This window comes from Diceros bicornis, assembly GCF_020826845.1.
Source record: "Diceros bicornis minor isolate mBicDic1 chromosome 21 unlocalized genomic scaffold, mDicBic1.mat.cur SUPER_21_unloc_1, whole genome shotgun sequence".
NCBI lineage: Eukaryota > Metazoa > Chordata > Mammalia > Perissodactyla > Rhinocerotidae > Diceros > Diceros bicornis.
The window spans coordinates 1,006,948-1,014,763 of NW_026690885.1; the positions used below are offsets into that span (position 1 = coordinate 1,006,948).

The following is a 7,816-nucleotide window of genomic DNA, read 5'->3' on the forward strand; positions in this document are numbered from 1 at the left end:
GGGAGAGTGGGTGAGATGAAGGTCTCCTGGGGACACAGGGGGCCACTGGAGCCAGTGAAAGATCACAGACCTTGGGGCAAGGGAGACCTGACTTCAAATCCTGGCTCTGCCCCTAGCTCACTGTGTGACCTTAGGCACAATACTCCCCTTTCTGAGCTTCAGTTTACCCCTGTGAGAAATGGGGAAGGCAGCTAGGACATCACCTCTGGACACTGAGAGAACCCAGACATGCAGGGAAAGTGAAGGGTTGAAACAATCACACAACAGATGTAAGTCAGATGGAGGAATGACGGTGCCCTCAGGGCAAGGAGAGACGGGAGAGGGAGACCCCACCTGGTCCTGGGTGTCTCTCAGCAGGGCGGTGTACTCCGAGGATGTGAGCTCCGAGTTGCTGAGGTTCCAGCTGATGATGCGGAAATGTAGCTGGTGCTCTCTCTTGATGGATAAACTCTGGGCTGCAGAGCCTGGAGCCACCGAGAGGAAGAGCAGACAGGTGGAGACACTCAGCTCCCAGCACAGAGGCATGGTGGCCCACGGGGTCAGGGTGGTGGGTGCAGACAGCGTCCACACAGGTGGCTGCCCCATCCTTCTCAGGCCTGGGGAGAGAGGGATGTGGGGACTCTAGAGAGAGGTCCTGAAACCTCTGGGGTTGGGGGCCAGAACAGGAAGGAGGAAATGGGAGGACAGTGTGGAGACAGAGAGGGGTGGTCACAAAAGTGGTCATTAGGGGCAAATGCTCAGGGGAGGGTCTCACTTGAGGGAGACCAGTCAGCAACTTGAGTAGAAGGGACCCAGGCTGCTCTTCTTGAACAATGATCCAGCTGGGGAGGAAGTAGGAGGAGGAGGAGCAGGAGGGACAGGGGTTGGAGGAGGGGCTGGGTGGGATTTAACCCACCAGGAGCTGCTGGGACCAGGGTCTCACCAGGCTCTGCAGGACCCTCTCAGTGAAGTTGAACGTGGCCTAATCGTTGCTCATGTCTGATGAATACCGGAGGGTGGAGATGGTGACGTTGACTGTGAGGGTCTTCAGGTTGTGCCCCAAAGCTGCAAGACGAGAGGGAGAGTGATGGCCATCTCTAAAAGCTGGCCTGAGACTAGACCAGAGTCCTGCACTCATTGTAATCTGTCGTCTTCTGTCCCAGTGGCACCATCACCCACCCGTGTGGTCACCCAAGTCAGAACCAGCATATCTGCTCAGCTCCTCCTCCCTCCCAGTAACACCCATTCACCTTGCACACTTGTCCTCACATACACTCTCTCTCTCCATTCCTGTCCTAGCTCAGGTCTTAACTTCCTTCACCCGGACCAACACCCCAGCAGGCTCACTGGATGCTCTGTCTAAAGGATGTTCTACATGGACTACTAGAAGAATCTTTCTGAAATGAATACCTCACTAGGGCCACCACTGCTCTAGTACCACCCATGGCTCCCTATGGCCTTCAGTGTTTAGTTCAACCTTCTTGACCTGGCACTCAAGGCTCTACTCAATCTGGCTCCTGCTCACCTTTCAGTCTCATTTTATCCATCTACTGCGGGTTAAACATTATGTTTCATGCAACCCAAATTCGTTTTAATTCTCCCCATACGGCATGTTGTTTCGGGCCGGAGCCTTTGCTCATGGAATCCTCTGTGCCAGGAAAACCCTTCGTCCTCTATTTGCCAGGGTCCCTCCTACTCATTCTTAAAGACTTCATTCTGGTGAAACTTTCTCTAGCAAGCTCCTCCCCTCCAAATTATGCCAGGTGCCTCTCCCCGAAATATTCCACATTGTATTATAATGGTGTGTTAATTTCACAAGACTAGGGGCTCTCTGAGGGCTGGCCTTAGACTAAATCATTGGTATAATCTTTGTGATCAGCATGATTGCCCTAAAACCAGAATTTCACACCCTGGTTTCCCAGCTCCTGGATCACACCTGGCTCATGGGGAGTGGGGCCAGAGAGCTTCTCTTGGTAAGGAAAAGGGGCCCCCAGATACCTGTGGTGGCTTCTGGTGGCACAGGTGATGATCAAGTATGCAGGGACGTGGTGGCCAGCTCGGGAGCTGTGGAGAGGGCTGTCAGCAGGGAGGGACAGAGTGGGAGGAGCCCCCAGGCTCACACGGGCTCCAGCACTGGCTGTCTCAGGACCACCATTCACAGGTGAAGCATAAATGAGAGTGAGGGGATGGGTGACTGTGTGAGTAGAGGGATGAGCAAGCCTGTGGATGAGAGGAGCCCGAGAGAGAGATAGGTGAACAAGAGTGACTGAACTCAGAGGAGAGACAGATAGGCAGAAAAATGGGCAGATGGATGGGATACCTGGAAAAGGAGGACCAAGGGCGGCGCTTTAGCAGAATTAAAGTGAAAACCACGTGGGGTCAGAATGTGGTGGAGAACATGTCTGTGTCTAAGGCTTTCTCACACTGGGCTGGGACTCTCCACCAGAACCCGGGAGGGAGAGAAGGGATGAATTAGGGCCCTTCCAGGTCCTTCCCTCACCAAGGACAGCAGGTGAAGGAGAACAAGTGCTCCCAAACTCCAAATGCAGATGGGACCCAGGAGATCAGGGCCAGGAATACTCACTGTTGGTAGTCGGGGCCACGGCTCCATAGGTGTAACCTGTGGAGAGAAGGCGAGAGGAGCTGAGCAAGAGTTGGAGTGAACATAAAGAATTAAGGGAGAGGAAGGATGTAGGGACCTTTGTGGGAAAAGCAGAGGGGAAAGCAGCGGGGACGAGTGGAGGGGTGTTCAAGGGGAAGGCAATGAGATGGAAGGTGGCTGGACCCAGTGATCACACAGTGATGAGAAGACTGAACCCAGACCAGGAGGATAGAGAGATGGATCATAGCTCACTTTAGAGCAACGGAGGGAACACAGAACTCTGACTGGGAGAGACAGTGTGGCTGTAGCACAGCCCCTCACCACTGACGTAGAGGCTGTCCCAGTCCAGGGTGAAGGAGCCCAGGTGGGTGACGCGCTGAGTCTCATGGCTCAGCTCCCAGTAGAGTCACTCTCTGTCCAGCCCGGGACATGCTGGGGTCAGAGTGGACGGTGCACATGATGTCCACCCCAGTGGCTGCCCCACCCTTCTCAAGCCTGGGGGAGGAAGATCATGGGGATGTGGAATACTGAGCAGGGTCGTTCTGGGTGTGGAAAGCGAGAGAGGGGAAGGGAGGAGGGTAATGGAGATGCTGAAGGGGCTGCTCTGATGCCTGGAGGGGCTCTCCTAGGTGTCTCCCGTGTGAGACAACCCCCTCACAAGTAAGGCCTGACTTCTTTTAGGATGTGGAGGAGGGGCCTGTGAGTGGCAAAGAGGGGTGAACACACAGACCTGGGTGAGGGGGCGCCTGCAGGTCTGCACGGACAACAGCGAGAACAGTCAGTGCCCTGTGCCATCTGACACATGCAGGCAAGAAAGTACCGTTATGTTCTCTCGGTTCTACACTCCAAGGTCTTTTCTTTCTACTTCTTTCCTACTCCACAGCCATCACCCAGGCCTAGGGAACAATCATCTTATTCTTAATATTATTGCCAGCACCTCCCATCTTGCCTATTAAGTCTTCATTCTTAACCATGAAGTCCATTTTAACCCACATGCTTAGACCAAACGATAATCACATCATCCTTCTACTCGCATCTCTCCAGAGGGTTCCCACTGGTCTTAGAACAGAGTCCCAGTCACCCTTGATCTGGTCCTGCCTGTCCCCCCTCGCCAGTGTGGCTCACACCCCTACCCCTGTGTTGACTCGGCTCAGCCATCCTTCTTCTCAGTTCATGGACACACCAGGCTCTCTGCTTCAGGGGTGTCCTCATGCGGGTGCCTCTGCCTGAAACGTTTTCTTGAACACACTCCCACACCCTCACTCCAGTCTAACCCTCCGACCAGCTAAATCCAGTCCCAACTCCAGCTCTCAAGCTAAATATCAGCCCTTCTCAAGAGGGCTTCTCTGCCCCCTCAGGTTGATTCCCCTTGTGCCAAACTCCCACATCACTCTCATCATTAACTTTTCAAAATCCAAATTCCCAAATACAATATAAATTCCATGGAGGTGGGACAAGGTCTCTCTGGTTCTCCAGGTCCCCATGCATGTGGCCCAGGGCCTGGCTCATGAGATGAGGAACCATCCCGGTTTGTCTAGGACTGTCCTGGTTTGAACACTAAACGTCCTGTGTCTTGGAAAACCCCACTGTCCTGAATAAACGAGGATGGTTGGTCACCATTAATTATACACTCAGAGACTATCTATTGCATGACAAGCACACATTCCCCTCAAGAACATCACAGGAAAGCTAGAATGAAAAAGGCACACACACATACACACACAATTAGTAGAGGTCAACAACTAAATACAAAATTACTTAACAAGATTCTCTGCAACATGAATCACCAGACCGTTATTTCAGAAAAGTTTCAAGAAACAAAGTTAATTCCCTTTACAAGGCAAGGTGGAGAGGACAGTCTTTTTGGAGACTAGCGCCCTTCCCTTCAATCTACAGTGTTGCTTAGTACTCCTCCAAATGATTTGGAATGTCATAAAGAAAAAAATGCTCAAAATGAATCTGGTTACTGGCAAATTCAATTTTAAATTTGTTATTAATACAAAGAAGTTCCAATCATTTTTTTCCCTGAATGCTCCTTTATTTCAAATTTATGTGGAGGATTTATAGGACTTTAGAAATCAAATTGAATGGGTCTAAGGAATGTTGCTGAGTATCGCTGCTAATATTTCATGGGATGTCTTCTAATACTACATACACACGCAAAACATTTCTGTAGTTATATTATATATAAATCCTGACTTTTGAGTATTATGCAATGCAAGTAAATCTATATTTTCTACTATAATACACATTTGCAGTTATTTAGGTTTGTTTCATATGTTTTTATTTGCATATAACTGTACTTACTGAAATATTTACCACACAGAACCACACACAGTTTACCATCTTTCCATCCATCAAACATCAATAATTTTTCTCAAGATACCTTCACTCTCAGTGACTCCAGGTGGTGACAACCCGAGCCCAGGAAAGCTCACTAGCAGGTCTTCTGCACAGCGGAGGCTGCCGGAACCTGTTGGTACCAGGTCCACAGGGTACTCACCTGGTCACACAGAAATCCATGGATCAGCGAGGACAGGTGGCCCCTGAGCCTGGTTTCACCTCAAACTTGAGGTCCACGGATGCTTTTCATGTCTGAGGGGGGAAAAAAAGTGCAAACAAGCTTTTGAGGCCTTTTATAGGGTGTTGGATGGAAAGGCCAACCCCATTCACTTTTCTTTTTTTGTATTTACTGATTTAACTGTAAGTGTTGGCTGTGGCTGGATTTTCCCGATTCCTATCCAGCCGTCTGCTGCTCCCCGAGATGGGAGAAAGCAGCTTCGTGCTGTGTGCACTTGAGTCACTCAACTCACTTGGCTGGACAGAGACTTTTTGGTGACTCTGGACCCTTTAAACAAGCTTGTCATTTAGGGACCCTGTAAGGGACTCGCTGACTTGTCAACAATTTCCACACTTCATTCAGGGCTCGGGAGATTTTCAGGCCCTGGAGCAGGTTTCCCAACCTCGGCACAACTGACATTTGGGTCCGGATAATTCTCTGTTAAGCCGTCCTGGGCCCTGGAGGACGCTGAGCAGCATTCCTGCCTCTCCCTCTAGATGCCAGGAGCGCCCCCATTAGTAACAACCCAAACATTGCCTCCAGAAGCGGCTAAAGCCCCCTGGGGACAAAATCACACGGAGGACGGTGACGGGGACTCTGAGGAGGGGACGGTGGCGCCCGGAGCCAGGAGGAAGAGCAGCCTCGGGGGCCCTAGCGAACAGCCCTGGGGAAACGGGGCTCCGGGAGGACGGAGGGACGCCAGGCCCTGACAGGGCTGCCCGCCGCCCAGGCCCCTCCCTGGACCGCGACTGGAGCCGGGACCGCCCGCCGCTCACCGACCCCCGCCCCTGAGGGCGAACATCCACGGGAATGCGGTCCTCGCCGAGAAGACGGAACACACCGCACAGAACGCCCGCTCCATCCATGCCGCCGCCCGCGCTTCCGGTTCCGGTCTCGGGTGGGCGTTCGGGGAGAACGAACGTTTGGGGGCTGCGGGTTGAGGTGGCGGGCGGGGCGAGGCCGTGCACCCCAGCATCACAGGAGGTGTCTAGTTTCTAGAGTGAGTGAGAAGCTGGAAAGCGGGCTGGGTCACCACCAGGGACAGGGACAAAATCTAGGGGCGGGGCTGTGTGCGGGAACCAGTTCTAGGGGCGGGCTGTGGGCGGGACAAGGCTGTGAGTGACAGCAGGCCGGGGAGGCAGTTCTATGGGCGGGAACAAGGGTGCAGGCAAGGCAATGAGCCGGGACCAGGCTGTGGGCGGAGGCAGGCCCAAACGTTGTGGGCAGAGACCAGTTCCAGGGGCGGGAAGAGGCGGGGGTGTGGCTGGAATAATTCAGGCAGACTTCACAGGGGGAGGAAATCAGCTCCAGGGGCGTGGCTGGAGGCGAGGCTTTCCGTGGACCCCTAGACTGTACAGGTAGCTGGATGTTGAACAGCTGTTCTTCATTCCTTTCCCCACCTTTACACAGCCTCATAGAATGATGTGCCCATATTCAGAATTCTAAATTTTTTGTGTGTTTCCTGTTCTTAATTTCGTTAAAAAATTGGATCATATAGTCACATTTCTCTACAACTTGCTGTTCCAAGCCAGTAGATAAGGATATAATGCTATTTTAATTTTAAAAATCTGGGGGGAGGGAGGCCTACATTGTAGATGCACGTATAGGAAACCTTCAAAGAGTGGTGCAAAGTCAATAAAATATTCTCACTCTACCACTGTCTCCCGGGACTTTTGCACAGAGATAAACATCCTTTCCTCCTCTATCCTTCCAGACATACTGTGTATATGTGGGACTGTGTATATGTTCAAGCCCAAAAGGGATGTCCCCAAGCAAAACCTGAAGCCCATGAATTGTCTCATGCATCAGAAGTTAATGAGAAGAGATTTAAATTTCTGGTGGAAGGAGATGAACCAGTGATGAATCCATAGGAAGACAACAAAGAAACAAGAGAATTTTACCATTTAAAAGGTCAAAGGAAAAAGTGAGAAAGAAAATGTATTCATACTATCTGACGTCGCACATCTCTGGATAAGATTCATATGCTATAAAATAGTAAACACTTATGTCATAAAACAGTAGACATTGAATTTTGATTTATCCTAATTCATTAAATAGTTATATTGGGCAAGGGGAATTATGTTTTTAACATATGTAAGAACTCTTCGTGCTGATTTTTTCAGAGAAGAAATAAACTATAAATAGTCAAAAGCTGAAAAATGAAAAAAGCTGTATGGGTAGCTAATTTAGAAATATAGATTTTCAACCAGAAAATTAAAGAAATTGTTTTTGGAACCAGAGTCAAGAGTGGGGAAGGTAGCTTTTCATTATAAGGCTTGGAGTATTATTTGAGAGATGTGCGTATACATACACACAAACGCACACACACGGGAGCCTGAATTTGTATTCCAAAGGGATCATCAAACTCTACAAAGAATTTGTAAAAAGGATTCACTTTACAAGAGTAGAACGTATTTTGAAAACTACAGACTTCAAGCATTAAAAAAGCTGTAATCATCCCTGTGGAAAAATGAATGGGGCATCACTTTCCAATCCACATGTTGATAAGCATTTTACATACATTACTCTTGAGTATTCTCACAGCAACCCATAAGGAAGATGGTATTATCTATCTCCATTTTGCAGATGAGGAAATTGGCGACAGCATATTGCTAAAATTTTCATATAAGTTCTCAATAGATATTGTTTTATGTTAAAATTGTTTATTGAATTTT

At 49.8% G+C, this 7,816-nt stretch overlaps 1 long non-coding RNA gene across 2 annotated transcripts; it reads right to left on the reverse strand.

The window, feature by feature from the left end:
• Positions 1-977: 977 nt before the first annotated feature.
• On the reverse strand, positions 978-5,157 carry LOC131401835 (uncharacterized). 2 transcript variants are annotated; one of them, XR_009218038.1, is made up of 3 exons: positions 5,085-5,157; positions 2,564-2,599; positions 978-1,044 (listed from the first exon to the last, which is right to left on the reverse strand). It is a non-coding gene; the product is annotated as an uncharacterized LOC131401835 (long non-coding RNA). The 2 variants fall into 2 exon arrangements; XR_009218039.1 differs by lacking the exon at positions 978-1,044 and adding an exon at positions 2,108-2,199.
• Positions 5,158-7,816: the final 2,659 nt, after the last annotated feature.